Genomic DNA, 19,320 nt, shown 5'->3' with positions numbered 1-19,320 from the left:
GGAGGCCTCGGACAAGCCCCGGGAAGGCCGCGCCCCCCGGGCAGGGGCCCTGGCAGAACTCCATGTCGACACCATCGCAGGAGTTGCTGCCCTTACTAGCAGAGCAGGGGTCAGCCTCTGGGTCCCGCCTGCTCACCCGCCGGCGCGAACGCCGCCGCAAACGCCGGCGCGCTCTTACAGAGGAAATTTCTGTACAGCTCTTTTGGGAAAAGTGTAGAACCTTAAGAAAGTAGGCACTGATTCACAAGGAACACTTCCATATTTCAGACATATGCCTAAGTAGCTTTCTGAACTGGATCCTAAAAGGATGTATTACCTCTGTAGTTGCTGACATACTGGAATTCTTCCACGGTTGGCTTGCAAATAGTTCAGGAGCAGATCTACTTTTGGGTAGTAAGGATGTAACCTTCATGTTTCACTGAAGTTTCTTCTTCTTCATCCTCTTCCTGATCCTTTAGTTTGTTTCTTTGCATTTAAAGCCAGTGATTTAATATATATTAATATATTATATTATATTATAATATCTGGAAATATATTAGAGAATGACAAACAGTGATTTCAACAGCTTTGAACTCCCATGGTGATTTAATAGAAAGATAATAGCATTTGAAGAGATCTTGAAATTAACTGATTTAATATTAGATCAAATGGGCACCTATACATGAGACAGAGCTCTGCTCTAATGCGTGCTAGTTAGCATGCTTCAGAGCAGACTCAATTAATTAATTTAGTCTGCTGGGAGTCTGGCAGCATGTGCTAATTAGCATGCTCCAATAGCCTCCAAAAGCCGCCTGCTTTAGTTAAAGTGCTTCTGCCAGTTTGAAATGCAGGTTTCACAGGGCACTAAGGTGCCTGCTTCTTTAAGAGCAAAAACTGCCTAGGGGGAGGGCCCTAGGAGCCAGACAGAAGCGCACAGATGCAGGTTACTATGGCAACAAGCTAACGAATAAATTAGCCTGCACCTGCACCCAATCAGCTGACAGGAAGAGGCAGGGCCCTAGGTATATATAAACCTCAGGGCTGGGACTAGAGGCTTAGTTCTCTGTCAGCAGCCAAGGGGGAAGGAGCTGTCAGAGAGGAAGCTCACCAGAGAGGCTTGCTGCCTGTTCTACTCTGGGTAGGATAAAGGGACTCCAGGAGCTCACCAGATACCCTGGCTTACAAGGCACTTAGTGCTGTTTGATTTTTGTCAAAGGGACAGAGCACCCCTGAACTCCTTATATTATGATATACCAGGGGCTCATATTTTACTTGCTGTTTATACACCGGTGGATCGGGCTGAAGCTACTGGGGAAAAAGGAGGCCTCACTGGGGTCCCACTACAGTTGTGGGAACCCTAGCACCGAAGAAGGATGCAACAAAAGGGTGAGCAGACCCCAGCGCCGAGGGTGCACTGCCAAAGAGGGTGAACAGAACTCAGCACCAGTGTGGGTGCAGAGACAGGGATGTGGAGAGCCCAATGAGGCCAAGCTATAGCAAGGCCCCAGGAAAGACAAAGTTTAAATACCATCAGAGTGGTAAAGGGGTGGTTTTGGAGCTCCACATCTATCCCATAAGGCTGAGGGTGTCCAGTGAGGCATCCATGTTGAAGCGGGACCCAAAAGGAGTCTAAGAACCCACAGGGTTCAGTGGGGTCCGTCAAGACTGTGTCCAAAATACAAGCTCGAGGGCAGCTTCCCAATTTATTAGAATTACCAGCAAGACATGGCAGGAAAGACAGGGTGCCTGTGGGGCCAGATTGGCATGATCGAGGAGTCCTAGGGGTATTATGGCCATCCCTGGGGATCCCACGCCATGACTGCAGGGATGCTGAATACTACATGTAATACTGTGGGCACTGTAATTAGAGTGGCTCTTAGAGCCACTCTAATTAAAGCACCTCCACCCCCACCCCAGAGCACGTGTATACATGTATGATTACAGGAGCAATAAGGACAATGATTTAGGGTATTTTGGGGGCAATTAATAGTCCAACATTTACAACTATCCATAAATCTAATGAAATGCCCTCAGCACTTATTGATTGCTGTTTTGGCCACAGAAAAAAATCTATAGCCAATTATTGGGCTATGTAGTAAAAAAAAAATCTCTACCAACATTTCCTCCATGTAATGTTCTATGTAGCTTTTCCCTTTCCATGCTCTGCAACATAAAGTAAATATGGGCTGCCATACTTACATGTGTGTTGCGTTCTATTCATTTTCTCAGTGGTGCACAGCTGCTTACCTTCCTCCAGTATATATTATCCCAGTATTTTGCACAGTAGTTTATAGTTTGCCAAAATATCTTACATCTTCACATCAGTTACACTGCAAGCTAAGACCCAAATGTACTTTGTCTGAAGCCAACATAAACCTGAGCCTTCTGATTGGCTGTTAATTGTCCTCAACCTGTCTGCAATCATGAATTTGTATATATGAAATATAACAGTAAAAGGATAAAAAGCAGTTATGTTAACCTCAGCTGAACACAGTGAAAAGAACTGCATAGCTGAAAAGGCATAATACATCTTTTTCACCAAATGGTTGTCATTTCTACATACTATATTCCTAGGATAAAATTTTCATATCTGCATGTCATGACTGCATTGAGCATGCTAACCAGATTCCTTGATTGTACAAACCTAAAAAAATTGGAAAGAACCATGGGAACCTGATTAAATTACAGTATAAACTTGAACCACTAGACATACAATGTTAGGAAAAAATAATTTTCAGGAAATCAATCAAGCGAGTTATTGAAAGACTTCTGTAATTAAAAAAAAGAGCCAATTGAGTAAAATATCCCAATACCTTGAGCTTACAAACATTTATACATGTCATTAAGCATGCACATAGCCTATTGTTTTAAAGTTAAAGAGGAATATAGGTGCTGGCAGGATTGAGGCCAGAGTGATAACAAAAAAGGCAAATACAAATGAGTTAAATACCTGAAATAGACAAAAATGGTTACCAAAAAAAGGCTAAAGAAACAAATGAAAAATACTTTAAAATGAATGCAGTCAAAAACTGGGGAAAGCATGGAAAACATTAATGATTTTTTACTGAACCACCTTCAGGCTTTCTTTTCTTACTCTGTATGTGGTCTTTTAGACTGCAGTCTCTGTATGTGAGTGACCTGTCCTCATAGTGTTTTGTGAGGCATTAAACACAATTATGTTCACTATACAAATAATAATAATAGAACATTTCCTCCAGCAGAGGGAAAGGGTGAATAATTTTATGGTGAATGACTCAGAATCAAGTGGAAATTAAGATACTTCAAATAGCACTAGCTTTAATCCTGAACCTCCTATGGAAAAGGATTATTATTAAAATTAGTGACGTTAAACAGCTTTCTTTTAGTCTCTTTTTATGGCAGCCTTTTCCCTTTGAAATTAAAAAAAAAAGAAAGAAAGAAAAACCCATTCTATGAGCTACTGGCAGATACAAATTCAGACTTTCACACAGGATGTGTACACAGCACGGTGTGCGTGCATGATAATCCATTTGCAGAAAATGCCACGGTTGCTTGACTTAAATGTTTTTTGAAAGAAAGACAAAGTTCATGTCACACCTAAGGTTTCTTTCTTCTAACAGTTTCACTTCTAAGCCACTGACTTTGCCTCTCAGGTTTCTGTGTGTTTTTTTTCTTATCATTATGTTATCACAGGAGATGCTGAATAGAAATGAGACTAAATTATCATTCGGTAATAAGCTGATCTATGTAGGATCCAACTATTTCATGTTGCAGAGTCATGCAAACTTTTTCTTCACCTCTGATTCAAAGAATCTCACATACTCTGAATTTTACTTTGAATTGTATATTCAGATGAACCAAAAATTCAAAGAGAAACTCATTTGAAATTCAAGGTGAAATTCTCTTGCTATTTCATAAGGCTGCATGAAACAGTTAAAACTGATTTCAGTATTTCAGGAAAAAAATGCATAATCCAGACCAGGCTCATTAGAAAGTTTCACAAGCTTTTCAGTGTATCTAGGATGAATTTTAAGTACTTAGCCCATAATACTCGGGCTTTTTTAGTTTTGGAATTGACCTTATTTTAGTATAGGAGTTTTGCATAGCAGTTCTGTATCATGGTGGTAATTTTGCTAGGTCTATTGTTAAGATGAAGTTTTAAAGGATAACCAATAACAGCCTGCATGTCATTTGGGGCTAAGAAAGTACTTAGCAGGCCAGTGGCATAACTTAGGATGTCATACTATGGCAAACAAGAAGTTGAGCCTCACTATGGTCTTATGTCATAGGAACCCCTCTGTTGACCCAGCTATACATGGATTTCTTGCCATTCATGCTGGGCAGTCAGAGGTGGCTAGGGGTGATTTGCTCGTGTGTGGTTAGCTACAGAAACTGATGTTCCTTGTCACACTGGTACGGTAGGCCACTAGGCTCAAGTGAATCTTGAAACACTCAACAGATCCTCACAGAAAAGGTGTGAAGAACTTACAAATGATTTATAAATGTTCTAGTCCCATGAAATTTGACTCATATCCTTACTATTGTTTAAAGTTACTTTAAAAAAATCACAAAAGCCATCTCTGTGTATTAAATCAGTAAGGTTTAGGGGGTATTTACTATGGAACCCCATTGAATGAAACTAATGGAGCTCTATAGCAATAGATTCATTCCTAGTAAATTATATAGGACTGATCCAAAATGGAAAGAATGAACGAAAGAACAACATTTAATTGATGTTCTGAGCTGGCAGTCCTGGGAGAAGAGGGCAGGACTTCAAGAAGTGGGGTAACAGCTGCAAGTACCATGCCGGTGAGCCACACGTGGCTCATGAGCTGAGGCTTGGACACCGTGGTTCTACATCGTTCTGCCAGGGAAAAAAGGGGGAAAAGAAAAGCTCTCCTTTATAACTCTCTTTAAGTACTGTGATGCCTACAAAACACTTGACAATGTGGAAATAACTGTTGTGCTGCAATTGCTGCATACTCGGCTGACCAGGAATTCCCACCATTACCTTGGACTTCTCCCCAGTGCTTACTGGACCCTACCAGGTAGCTCCTGACCTATAACCTCTTTTGGGCAAGGACCATCATTCACTACAGTGCGTATTTCAGTGAGACCTCTAGGCAGTACCACAATCCAAATAACAGCTTCAGTTCAGGGTCTACATAGCTGGGTATGGATGGTGTTCTATTAATCCATAACACTTTCCCCACTTCTCCCTTCTGACCCCCCACTTCCCTGCACACACATTATACCAGTGTATCTGATGAAAAGCATTACATTCTGGAGAAAGAAACCACTTTCCCTGTTTTTTACTTTCCCTGGGCTACAGGAAAGGATTTCTGCATTATAGTTTCATAGTTTGTAGGGTCGGAAGGGACCTGAGCAGATCATCTAGTCCGACCCCCCTGCCATGCGTCCCTCTCATCTTCCCTAGCCAGCATTTACACTTATTTTCTTTGAGCTGTTTTAATTCAAATTTCTCTCCTTCTTCATTCAGACCTGATAACAATGTTTAACACATAGTTCCCCAGCCTAGTTTCTTTCAAAAAACCCTGTAATTGCATGCAACATCTTCCTTCTAGATAGTACTGATGTTCTTTGTCTTTGGCCCCAAGTAAAGTGTTTTTTTTATCAGTTTTTCCGCACACTGCCAGTGGTTCAGCTCTAGCTAGACCTAAAGAAATGGTTTTTTTCCATGTCTTGTCCCATACTGCAGTTTTAATGCTACCTTTTCCATGTCTCACTTTGTGCTATGCTATATCATTTCAGTCCTATTGTGCTTTGCTTGTATTAAATGCAGGATGCATTGACAGCTGTTTTGAAACACTGACAAGGGCTTTCACTTGGAGACAACACTATCTGTCCATCTCACTGCACAAATTCAGCTGCATCCTGATGCCAGAGGTCCAGAATTTCGCTTTAATTCACCCCAACTCAACCACAATATTTCTAATAGTGGACTCTGGTCCTCAGTCAGTCACAGCAGATTGCACTCTAGTGTGCTCAGTCAGTTTAGTGTATGCTTAATCATAAAAGCAGTTATTAACTGAAATGTTCAGGTCAGTGCCCCAGTGAATGAATAAAGATGACAGATACGAAGCAAATATTGTTTCAATATTGACTTGCACTTACCCAACTTGTCTTACAACAAGTTATAACAAGTATCCTTATAACAAGTATCAGTATTACTTTGCCGAGTGAAGTGGTTTGCAATTCCCTGGCATTGCCCAAATCCAGCTACCTTTTAGAGGGTACGCAGCACTTATGTGGTTAATTTTAGCTGGGTAAGTAGCACGTTGACACTACTGTCTTTACTGCTTATGCAAATGTAGGTTGTCCTGCCACCTTTGCAACCTGTTGTCAGTTGCTGGCCATCACTGGACCTTAAACATGATAGTTAGGGGTGCAGCCTACAGATTAGGACTTCCTAGACCTCCAAATGGTGGGATTTAAGTAGGTTGCTTAGTCTGGCTTCTGCAGGAGGGTCTGTTTCCTGAGGAGCTCCTCAGCCAGTCCTCCCAAGCAAAGCACAGTCAAACAAACAAAACCAAATCATTCAGTCCTGTCTCAGACACAAGAAAGGGAGTCCCCTTTGCTCTGGCCCCAGCACAGCACACCACAGTACAGCACGCAGCCTGACCCCTGCTTCCAGCATGCTGTTCCACTGACAGCTTGCTTCCTTCTCTCTTCTGCTTACTTTTCTGGGACATTTTAAAGCTCTCAGTAGGCACTTCTTGCTTACCCCAGACCCCCTTCCCCTCCCTGCCCCCATACATCTTTGTCAATTGGGCTGTTTCTTCATAAAGGGAACTCCTTCTTACATAGGGTAAGCGGAGAAGGCCAGGAGACAGGTCAGTCTGGATAAGCCCTGCATATGTAGTCTTCCTTTAGCATTCCCCAGTATCTCATTCCTCAAGTTCTTCTGCACTTACACTCTGTTTGATCCTGGACGTGTCACAGAGAAGCCATAACTAGTATTTCTTTGATGGCAGAGAAGGTTGACTAAAACCCTTCCACACCTAGACTTAGCCTAGTAGTTATGGCACTTATCTGTAGAGTAGGAAATCCAGGTTCTAGGACCCCAGAGGGGTTTGACCCTTCACTTCCCAGAAAAGTATCCTAACTGACTCATGAGTTAGGCATTACCAAGAACAAGCTCCACCTCTCCTGTTGAAGCTGGCCCATGGGGCAGCCCTGATGGAAAAATAAGTAGAGCCTGGATGTGAGCAAGCACATGCACTTTGCACTAGGAGGGAGGGGACTCCGGCTTCTGGTCACCATGACTGTTTACCCAATGACTATAACATGTAAAAAAACCACAAGTTGGGGTAGCAGCAGGGACAGGAATTGAGGGTATCCTCCCTTCCAGGACTGTGTTCACACTTATGAGTCACACTTCCTCTGACTTGCTGTCCTCCCAAAAAAATCCAAAAACTGAGACATGAAAAATAAACATAAAAGCATACATTTTTTTACCCATAATCATTCAGTTCCACCCCCTTTCTGTGTTCCAATTGTCTATGAGAAGCATGAGGGAGAAAAAAAACCTGTCCACTTGATGCCTCTGGATCCTGTAGCTAACTGAAGATAACCATGGTTACAATGCCAAGTGCTAAGCATGAAATTGCAGGCTTTAAATTGCAGCAAAACTGATATATTGGCTTACTACCATACATAGACACATTTGCACCGATTCCTCTATTTGTTTACAAAGAACAGACTGTTTACAAGATAAGGTGACTGACACTGCTAATTACAGATGGATAACTGTAGATAAAAGATCGTTATTTGCATAACCAGGTTGCCTACTGAAATATTATACTGTACTAGAGCTAATAAAAAAGGCTTTAATAACCTTAAACCAAGAAGATAATTTAAATGTATTAGGTGGAAGACATCTGAAATATTTTGCGGCAAGACAGATCTTCCTTTTGTCTTTCTGTCGTCAGCAACAATGATCCCTCACGGTCAAGTATGATCACTCCCATGGGTCAAGTAAACACTTCTCAGACATTTTCTCTGTATATCATCTGTAATACATAGAGGCACATACTTTAAATAGAGAGAAAGCACAACATCATACTTAGTTGGATATTTGCCTTCCTTCCTATTTGTAAATTAACCCCTTGGGTGTGACAATTAAAAAAAAGGAACTGTTGCAAGGAAAAAAGGACTGGGTTTTTTTTCCCTGCTTCCTGAAGCATTTTACTACTGATATATACAATGAAATTATATCACTAATGCATTATTTAACAATTTGCCCTCTGGAATTTCTATGGCTTGAGTATAGATGAGTCACAAGCTTGAAATCAGAGTTACTCTAGGCAATTTAGGTTTCAGGACATATAGCAACACTGTACATATTTTTCCTGGTCCATTATTTTCAATAACTAGATGGATTCTTTAGCTTGCATTATCTGGGGAAATGAATGTGCCCTTGGTAATGATAGTAGCAGACAAACTAATCTAGATGAGATAACTGAATTTTCACACTAAATTATATCCATTCAGGTGTGCACCTCAAAGTTAGTCACAGAGATTAAGTACAAGCATTCACGAAGCCCACGGCAGAAGCACTCCAACTTTTGAGCTTTCCTCTAAGCATCCCTGTTTAGGTTGGGAGGAATCAGAGCACTCATTAACCCTTGTAGGGGTGGGCAAGGGATCAGAGCCTGCTTGCATGGTATGAACACAGAAGGTAGTGGGGAGTCTTGCACACCTCCCAGCATGCTCCATAGGCTCCCCAGACTGCTGAAGACTCCCAAGCAGAGCCAGACAGCCAACCCACCCCTGATCGCCTGGCAGGGACATCACAGTCGCCCACCTGGACCTCATAGGACAGTGGCTCATCACGCCATGAGCCTTCATGGCCATAAGCAACCCACACACCCACTCAGCATGCCCTGCACCCGCAAAGTGTGTGTGTGTGTGTGTGTGTGTGTCCTGGATGCCTGGGTTCCGTCTATGTGAGTCTGTGTATGTGTGTCCCAAATGCCTGCATTATTTGTGGGCACTGCACATGCACACACACACAAAACCCAGGCATCCAGTGCACAACTGGACCACCATTTTTCACACAGCTGATGAGGACAATGCCCACCTCTAGCCAAATTCCTGTTCTTTGGGGTGAGGGAGAGTGGGTACTATGTTCTTAGGGTCCCTAATTTCATTATTAGTGACATCATCACCCTTCCAATCCTCATCGGGGCCCAGCCTATCTCCTTCTCCCTTGGCATATGTGGCCCTATGGGGGCAGCTGGACTGTCAGAAGAAGCACTTCAGCTACAGACCAGGCCTGGCACAGTGAGCATACATGGCACAGGCATGGGGGAGAAAGCAAGTTCCCCACCAATGTGAGTAGTCTCAGCCATGTACGCTGGCAGGCTGTCTGGATCTGCAAAGCCCTGGCTGAGTAACTCCTCACTTGTGGGTACCTAGAGCCCTCCCCAGATGAGTAGAGTTAGCAGGCTTCAAGTGCCCGTGCCCTGGCACCCAGCCATGGATCTCCTGCCACAGGCTCCTCCGGCTGTGTCTAATGGGTACTGCTGGCACACCAGTCTGCTTGCAAAGATAACAAGAGTCCTACCTGCATGGGTGTTTGATGTTGTCAAACTGTTCCTCCACAACGACAATTCAGGCTGCACATGGGTGAAAAGACAAGTACTTAGAGAAGACAGACCAACAGACTGTGCTGACAACATCTGCTGTGGATTCCAGGCCCAGATTTTCTCAAACTAGAACACATTCTGAACAGTGATGTCGCAAAACTGGCTGACTACTTCAAGATGTGGTGCCTCTAGCCAAGCATCAGTAAGACAATTTCCAGCAGTTTCCACCTATGCAATGCCAGTGCTGCCCAGGAGCTGAACATCTACCTGGATGGTCAGAGACTGAGGCATAAAGCACCTGTCTACATGAGTGTGATGCTGCACTGGACACTGAGCTATCATGAACACTTGAAAAAGACAGTAAAGAAAGTTAAAACCTGCAACAGCCTCCATAAGCCGGCTGGGTCATCATGGGGTGTAAGAGCCTCAACCCTAAGGTTGTCAGATCTTGCAATGCCACACGCCCTGCCTGGGCTGTAAAATTCAAGGGTCTGTAGCCCACATGATGCCTTAGGATCACAGAGTGTATCTCAGCTTGCCCCAGCTTGGAGGTTCTGTGTCCTCCACCTAACACATCCCACACACACACTAAACTACCTAACTGATCATCTACTAAGTATCCGATCAGTGATCAAGAAGATGGGAAGTCGATCTGCATTGAATGAGAATGTATGATATAACAGGAGCTTCCCTCTGAAAGAAAAAAACATGGGCAGGATGGCAAATATTTAGGGCCCAACTCATCCACCTGTGCTTTATACCCTTATAACATGGAAGACTTTAGTATAGTGGATTCTATTAGTGGCATGTTATAAAATTTCAACCCCAAATAGTACTCGCCAACTTTTATTAATTTTCTTTTTTTTTTCATCTTTACTTTTTTTTCCCCTATCCAATAACTAGCACTGCATAAAATCCCTGTTTTGAGGATAATTCAATATAATATTGATGTCACAAGTGAAGAGGCACAAGGCACCACAATGTCAAGGGGCTGTTCTGTGCTAGTATGAATTAATTTCAATATTTTAAAATGAAATAAATACATTTTAGATTTGTATTTTATAAACCTGACCAAAGTAGAAAGTTGGGGTGACTCCTGGTGGCAGATATGGTATTGAAAGGCATGCGATTTTAAAAGGATGATTACAGAAGAGGTCCGAGACAGAGATAAAGAATAAATCATCTCCTTTCATTACTTTCCATGATCCAGAGCTGTAACCCTTGAAAAAGAGAAAAGCAGACTATCCTAATGCTGGAACCAAACCCGTATGCCAGGTTCAGATCCAAGACCCTAATGCAAACACTCCCCCATGCACCTAAATTTAGATGTTATATTATGTATGGGAAAGTAATTTTTGAGTAACTAGGAAAGTCCCAGCATTTTTTGCTTCAGATTTGGGAATTAACCTAAATCTCAGGCAAGCACAAACTTAGTTTAAACAAGACACTATTCACATCAGGACATTACAAAATACTTCTGAGAGTAAGCAGCTGATTACTGCATCAGATACCTCCGAAATCATGTTACAGAGTGCAGAATGTTAAGAGTAAATATTATGGATTGTAGGTACTGAAAACAAGAAACAGTTTACTTTTTGATTATTTCCCCCCCTCAAAAGCTTTAAGATGGAGAAAGAAAGTGGAGTGGTATTAAAATATTTCAAGCAAGATTTTGCTTCCTAATTTACCCCACACATGTAACTGGCTCTTATTCTTATTTTCTTTAAAGGTGTACAGAGTTCAACAGCTTCATCTGATAACCTTCAATTGGCTTCATTTATTCCTGAGTGCGCTGTCCTCTCCTTCCAGTTTCCCCCAAACTGTAGAATTTTTGCATGCTTGTAACTGCTTTTAATGATTACCCAGCTCAAGCAATTTCTCTAATGTATTGCAAGAAGACAAAACAAGGGCAGGACTAAGATGTACCTTTATAGAGTAAACAGTACAGTACAAAGACCCAATACTGCCTCTCTTGAAATCAAGGGAAAATTATCCCAATTTCAGATTTGTGGTACTACATTTCAAAAGCTTCCATGTGACTGAAGGACTGTGCAATAAACTTAAAAAAAAAAAACCCAACCTCCCCCGCCTCCCCTACCCTCCCTTGCCCAAAGTTCGCTGCACATTCATTAGACTACTTCAAAAACCACACACTTGGAAATGCAATTGCCATGAGTACAAACATTCAATGTTTTTTAAAACCTTCTAACAATGTTTTCATAAACAGTGTATTGTCCTGGGCGGTGGGATCAGGGCTCCGCTGCCTGTCCTGCAAACACACAATGCCTCCAGTTGGCTGGAAATATTAGGGGTCCAGCTAATTAACCATTAAAAAAAGAATTTATGGATTATTGATACAGTAACAAGTAACTGGTGATCCTAAGTCATCTTTTCCAGGATATGAGCTGGCAAATGGGACTACCTGACTGCTTCCACTCACTAGCTTGCAAAATTCTGTATAGATTGTAGGAAATCTGTGTGTTCAGAAGGGAAAAATCAAAACACTATTTCTTTTGCAGACAGCAGATGGGGAGGGCAGGGAAAGTGTTTCCTCTCCTCCCATTGAAGATTGTGAGGTTTTTCCTAAGGGGAATATCATAGACACTGTGTCCAAGATTTTTTGTTTTATAGGGAATACTAGGAAGGGAATACTACATTAAGGCTTGCAAGACCATTGGATATTATAATTTACGTAGCCAAGGAAAGAGACAACTGAACAACAGTAACTAATAAAACAAACAATTTGGCAGCTTGACAAAAAAATCTCATATGTATCTATGAGATTTCCAACTGCCTACCTCAAACTCTAACAGACTATCTGAACCAGCTTTCTATCAGATGCAAATGGCTCCAACCCATTACTTAAAGTGACCAGGATTATTAGAAATTGTCTTTAAGACATGAGAACAGAGAAACATTCTGCTTCTTTATGGACCATTGAATGTATCCAAGGTTTCTGGGACTTCACATTTATGAGCTGGAGGGCTTCTGGTCCTGCATCCTATATTAAGCACAGGCAGCCTAAGTACATCTCACAGTCTATTTTATACATGCATTTGGCCTCCACAGCCAAGTCAGAAAGCAGTGATGCTACATTTTGGTATATATAGGTGTGTGGTGTAGATTTTGTGTATGTTCAGGTACATTTTTACTTCCATTAGGGAACTTGCCCATAGCCAGAAGTCAGTGCAGAGTTCTTAAGGCAAGTTAACTGTGAGCAGAAGCAAAACAGCAGCAGACCTACATTCAGCACTTGCTCACCTGCACCCATGACAATATGCATTAAGAGAAATTCAACAATAAGAAGTTTTCTTTGTGTGGATGGATCTATGCTAGCCAGACAGAGGACGAGGGCAGGCTTGGGGACAGAGGCTTCTCTGATCCTTGTCCATAACATCCCAGGGGTGGGGCTGGCCCAGCACTCAAGCAGACCACATGAGCTCTGGCCAAGGCTAAAGTGCCACCCTGGAGATGGTGAGGGGGGAGAAGGTGCCACAAAGCCCCATGGATTGCTGATGAAATGCAACCTACCATGAGTCAGGATGGGATGTAATACAGATGTTCATTACAGTGCTCTAACCTCCAGAACTGAAGTCTGAAGGTCATCTTTGAGGAGGATCCACCATTTTTACAGTGATCTATATGCCCTGACTGTTCAGTTATAGCTGTAGAGAGCTTTCTGTGTGCTTACTGACATAAATGTAACTTTTGTACCTGGCCAAAAATTATAACATTGCCCCAGAACAGCATATTTGCCTAATTATTCAACAGAGGAAATGATGATGCTGTAAGTGGCTGTAAATGGCTGCATCTACAGAAACACTCATCTATATTATCATAATTGAACTTACATGTAAATGTGGCAAGTGGAAAAGCAACAGTGAACATTGCTTTCATAAGCAAGGTGTACAAGGTGTTCCATCATCTCTCTTATTTGCTTTTTTGTTTTGCTTTACTGGGGAAGTCTGAATGTCTTACTAAAGTAATTATGAAGGATATATCTGAAATAATGGTAAAATTAGACTCTCCCAGCTGGCACTCTAAGTCTGAGCTCTGTCAGAACCAATGCTAACACAGTGCAATATTCATTGTAAGATATCTGCCTCATATGCACAGTCTGAACCATTCATAGGGAAGCAGTATGATAGCCAGATTAAGCCTTGTAACACTTTGAAGGAACCAAAAAAAAAAAACCTCAAAACAAAACAAAACAGTGAGAGTTTGCTTTGTCTAATACCGGTATCTTTTAGGACTGTATGTTCTACTTTCTCCACTAAACAGCCTGGAAGGAGATCAATTTTTAAGGAGACCCTTAAAGCTGTATGATCCTGGTAACAACTTTTCTGGGAGACAATCAGCTACAGAGAGAAAGAGCCACAGAACAAGACTACCAAAAACTGGGGAGAACTACCATGTAAAGAACTGGCCAAGTTCTGCCAGTCATATGCTCTATCAGGCACCATAGATGTTTGGCAGCATAGCAGTTTGCAACTCTGTGTGCTGCTATTGGTTCACTTCCCACTGACCAGCAGTACATTACCAGGGACTGCTAAACATTGAAGGCAACCATGATGAACTAATTTACCAGTCCCCTCATTCTCATGAGATTTACTTTCACTGCACCTTAAACATCTACAGAAGCTGAACATGACATTTTAGATATTTGTGAATTTCTGATATTGGTGATTGAATATATAAAAATACACATTCAGCAACCTTATTTTGGTATGAGATATTCAGTAAAGTACTGGTGTTTTAGACAGTTTAATTTGACTTGGAGTCTGCTGGGTCAGCAGGAGAAACCAATTACACAGCTGAGGTAGTCACTAGACAATTAAATCTAGGGATTGCTGGCTTGGCTGTCCCAGCTAATCTCAACAGCTGCAGTTGTACACAAAAAGGAAAGTAAATAGGCTTTCTATCTGTAGAATCAACCTAGCAGTAAAGAAATCAGTACAGACCCTAAGGAACTGTGGGCTGTGCACCTTTGATCCAAACAACTAACCAGTCGGACATTTGCATTCTGCACTAGTGGGAACTCTGCAGTGATCTTCAAAGGTAGATTTTTTATCTAGAAGTCATAAAAGGATGAAAAACAAAGTGTTAGCTCAATACCTGTCCTTATCTTTAAATATAAGGAATATGTTTCAGGAATATAACATTGTAATATTCAAGTCTTCATACTGATTTCACTTAACCTATTTTAATATGTTTTAATGTTTATTGTAGTTAGGATCTTAATAAAACTGACCTGAGCTTCACCACTTTATGAAGTAGCTGCCAAAGATAGCAAGGGTTTGTACTTGATGGCCCAGGAGACTCACTTAGTCCTATGCCCTTTAACTAGGGGCATATACAAGCATTCAGAAGATGTGAGAAACTTCTATTGATTTTGTTCTCCCAATGGAGAAACCTATCACAGGAGGGATAACTTTACAAATTTTACAGGGCCATATGGGTGCTCCACAGACAGCCAGGGGGCCCATGCATATATGGGTGAATCTAGAATTTTGAAATGGGGAGTGCATCAGCACATACAAAGCAACACATTTTTCTCCAGTTAAAAATAAACTAGAAGCTTTACCAACATAGTAGGGGCCCAGGGCTGTATTATTCATTTTAAGATTAAAGCAGGGGATCAATGACAGCCACTTCCATGTAGTGAACCCTGGTAACATCTCTGACAGCCAGGAGCTCCCAAATTGACAAAAATGCCATAGTGCACAAAGATAAAGATATGGACACTGTTTTTTTCATACAAAAGAAAAAAAGATTAAAGCAAAAACAAATATAACCGTATTGAAATGATCAGGGCTGTGAAATAGGAGCTTCATTACCAGAAGTAGCTTAGAAACAGCACATTAAAAGAAGAGTCATTAACATCTGTAGAACAAAGAATTTAGAAGTGATCAGATACATTAGATAGATTATAATAAGCCATGAAGTCAACTGAACACATCACCAGTGCCTGACTAGAACAGCTGCTGCTTGTACTGGGCAGATGGTTTTAAACACTGGGTGAAGCAGGAATGAAAGAGGAAGTTTGATGCAAGTGTACCCCCCCTGGATCTGTCCTTGCATATGTTTGTATCCTAGCATGCTTTGCAGTCTCTCCTGGTTGCCAGAAATGGATGACAGCAGTACTGATTGATTGACTACTCCAAGAGACAATGTTCCCCGTGGATCTCAGGCATACAGCACCCCCTCCATCTCTCTTGTCTGTCACGCTTTGGGACCAGGAGATCCAGAGTATATCTAGTACCTTTCAAGCCTGTCAATTTTTTAGTAGCCCATAATGGATCCCCCATCCTCTGGCACCAGCCAACAGAACCAGTTTCAGCTTAGCTTGGGTGAGTCTTGTTAAGGTCAGGTGTTGCCAGGTTGGGTGCTGGTGGGTTGGACTCAAGTGCTGATGGATTAGATATTGCCAGGTATAATTAGCTGTGCCATTCACCAGTGCATCTGGTCCATATGGGTATTTCGGATGTCGCCATTGCTTGAGGAAAAGACAGCCTGCTATTGAGTCAGATTCCAGAGGGTCCTCAGGGGTTCTTCCTTGCCATGCCTTTGCTGTAATAAATTTATTTAGTTGGGAGGAAGATGTATGTTCTGTTAGACCCCGATTCCATGTGGCGCCCAACAACTAGGGAGACAACAGTGCAAATACCCAGGGATCCTGTTACTCATTAGCCGGAGCAGAGCAGGGAGCAAACACTAGCATACATTGCTTGCAACAGCTTTATTCAGAATGGAGACAGCTTCAGACTAGCTCCTACACTCATGGAATATGGGGAGCTGCAATAAACAATAGTTTCTTCTCATATTTATACACTTTGGTTTATACTCATTAACATTTACTCTACTTCCATCTTGCCTTCTGTTCCACCCATTTCTCTTCCCATCTCAAGCTCCTTTTCTATTTACTGATTGCTTCATTAGCATGGAATTGCCTATGCATTTCATTCATTTACATGCCTTTTTGCTATGAGCGCATGTCTAAGACCTTGACTTTTCTTCTTCGGTCAATGGGCAGACTTTGACTAAAACTTGGAAGCTTCTGAAGGCTTCTTCACCAATCACCATTCACCTTTTTGCATATGTTCATCTTAGATTCTGTTACCAATTACGTGTTGTTTTTCATATTCCAGTCTGTTTTTCCATCTTAGGTTGTGCCATCTTCCACCTTTTTTTGGGCCCCTTTATCTTATCTTGTTCCTCACTGTAGCTGGTTCACAGCACACAGACTTACACAGATTCACTTGCTGCTTTTCCCTTAGAAAATGGTTGACAGTTAAAATGGTTACTTAGCATAAGCAAATGGCTGGCATAGATATCAATCTGCCTTGTGGTTAGCAGTTCTGCTAAGCCACAGGTAAAGCCTTGTATTCATCTGCAAATCCAGTGCTCTCTAAGGTCCAAATATTGTCATCCTAACATGTTCCATCCCTCCTGGTCCACTCCTTCAATCTTCCCATTTAGGGCTCCACCTCCCCTACACCCCACCTAATGCCAACCAATGACATTAAGTGGCAGTCTTATGGATTTGCTTACAGTACTGTTACACATGCCTTGGTCTTTTGAATTGATGTAGGAATTGATGTAGACATATAAGGACATCAGTTCATCCTGCTCTGCTTAGGCCATAGTGAGACTGGCCTAGCCTTTTCCTGACCCTGGGTTACCTGGTCTCCCGGCACCAGTTCCTCTCTCACTGGCCTGTAGTTGCCATGACATGGACATCTGTCTCTCCTTCTCTCTGCAGGTTCCTGGTGGGCCCAATCCAGTCGGGAGAGGTCCAGAGTCCATAGCTCTGCTTCAGGTGAGTAATATAGCCCTTGGGCTTGAATTATCTCCAAGAGCCACTTCCTAGGGCTGCCATCACTTTCCACTCCGTGGGGCTTTGCTCCATCCTGGGCTTTTTGGTGCCCTCTGGGGAACCCACTTCCAGGTCCCCCTGTCTCTTGTCTGGCAGGTTTTTTATTCCCCTTTCAAGGGGCCAGCCAGTGAATCAGCACCAGCATGTAGCCATAAAACATGTCCATGCCAGCGGGGAGCTGGTCCCAACTCCTCCCAGGTCAGCTGCTTTTGGGGCTTTTTTCCACCTGGTGCAGCATCCTCCCTGCCTGCAGCTCGGCATAGCTTCCCACCGGCTCCTCTCATCTTTCCCCCTGGGTAAGTTCTCCTCTGGAACTCTATTCCTGTCACACCAGGTCAAAGTTGGGCATGGCAGGTCAGGTTGGGCCAGCCATGTCAGGTTGCCCCACCTGCTCAGGGTCACAGGGCACACAGCTGCACAGCCCCAGGACTGAAGAGGTGGGGTTGGGCTTTCCCAGCTCCTAACTTATCAGGAGGAATGGTTTGCTTTGCAGTAGGCTGAAGAAGTAGAGTGCATCCTGAGTCAGAAACTGTTTCCCTGAAGTCACAAGGGTACTGGTTGGGATGCTGGAGGATACTGCTGTATCTTCTATCAATAGCATAAAGTGTACATACATCCATTCCCATGATAGAAATTCTACCAGGGCCACTTCTACTTCACTGTAGTAGGGTTTTTTTTACTTAGTTTTTTATTGGAACCAACATTTTTGGTTTGGTATAAACTGTGTGCAAATTTATACAGTGGGATTTCTACCAGGGTAATTGTGGTTCTACCAGTAAAACTGTAGCTCTTGTACACACCATATATAAATGTAAAACACTGCTTATTTTTGTTTTGAAAGCTGATCAAGATAATAATACTGTTAGTGTGGTGGGCTCACCACTTTTGCACAGCAAGCTTGGCTTGGAGAAGGAGACTTTGGATTGGTGTAACATTTCTACCAATCAGGTAACAGCTGGGAGGGGCTTGCCCTGGCCCTGCTCAGACAGAGGTGAGGAGCCCCTGGACCTGATTGAAGACTGCACTTTGCAGGTCTGGCAGACTTCAGGGGTGGGGCCTCCAGTGTAGATAATGGCAGAGACAGCAAGGGACATTGGAGAGGAAAGAGCCTCCACAACATCCTTTCTTCCTCCCGGGCAGTGCACAGTCTGGTGCACAGGGCTCAGGCTCTGGGAGCCACGTTGAGGCAGCTCGAGCCTGCATCCTCAGGAGAGGGCTGCGCAGAGCAATGTGCAGACCGGCACACAGAGAGCTAGCTCTGGAAGCAGCTGAAGGCTGCTTGGGCCCTATGCAGTGTGCAGTCCAGCACATGGAGAACCTGCCCTGGGAGCAGCTTGAGGCTGCTCAGGTTAGCTCTGGCATAAGCCAGATAACTGGAGCCCCACAGTGAGCACAGCCAAAAGGTTAGCTCCAGCATAAGCCGGATAACTGGAGCCCTGCAATATGGCCTGGCCAAAGAACTAAAAGAGCCCCGGAGTCTAGAGCATGGCCAAGGAAAGGGGAGGCTTAGGCATAAGGCTGGGTAAATCCAGCCAGCAGCAGCTAAATTCTTACCTCCCCCCCTCCATTAGAGCTGGAAGAGCCCTTGGTGCCCAAACTGAGGCAAAGGGCCAGGAGGGGAGGTCTCAGAGTGATGCAGGCAATGCTGCTTGGGCCTCTGATTGAGCAAAGGGCTCTGAGGTAGGGCTGTGCAAAACTTCAGTCCCTGATTTGATTCAGCACACCCTTCAATCTCTCCAAATCAAATCAGAATCCTCCAAATCAATTTGGAGAGATTCAGAAAGATTTAGCAATTCAGTCATAGACACAGCTTTAAATATTTTGTCTATATACCTCTAGGTACCAGGCAGCTCATGAATGCTGTGATGCTGGGCA

At 42.9% G+C, this 19,320-nt stretch overlaps 2 long non-coding RNA genes across 2 annotated transcripts in view; both read left to right on the top strand.

Annotated features, from left to right (window-relative positions):
* Positions 1 to 14,830, top strand: part of LOC109319948 — a 41,241-nt gene extending 26,411 nt beyond the window's left edge. Inside the window, exon 3 of the long non-coding RNA XR_002103681.1 lies at positions 13,851 to 14,830. This is a non-coding gene — a long non-coding RNA (uncharacterized LOC109319948). The remainder of the gene's footprint in view (positions 1 to 13,850) is intronic.
* LOC109319955 lies at positions 9,590 to 11,920 on the top strand. Its single transcript, XR_002103684.1, has 2 exons — positions 9,590 to 9,771; positions 11,299 to 11,920. It is a non-coding gene; the product is annotated as an uncharacterized LOC109319955 (long non-coding RNA).
* Positions 14,831 to 19,320: the final 4,490 nt, after the last annotated feature.

The sequence above is a fragment of the Crocodylus porosus genome, unplaced genomic scaffold (assembly GCF_001723895.1).
Source record: "Crocodylus porosus isolate Cpor-Errol unplaced genomic scaffold, CroPor_comp1, whole genome shotgun sequence".
Lineage (NCBI taxonomy): Eukaryota > Metazoa > Chordata > Crocodylia > Crocodylidae > Crocodylus > Crocodylus porosus.
The sequence above is the reverse complement of the archived record's forward strand: the minus strand, read 5'-3'. Positions and strand labels throughout refer to the sequence as shown.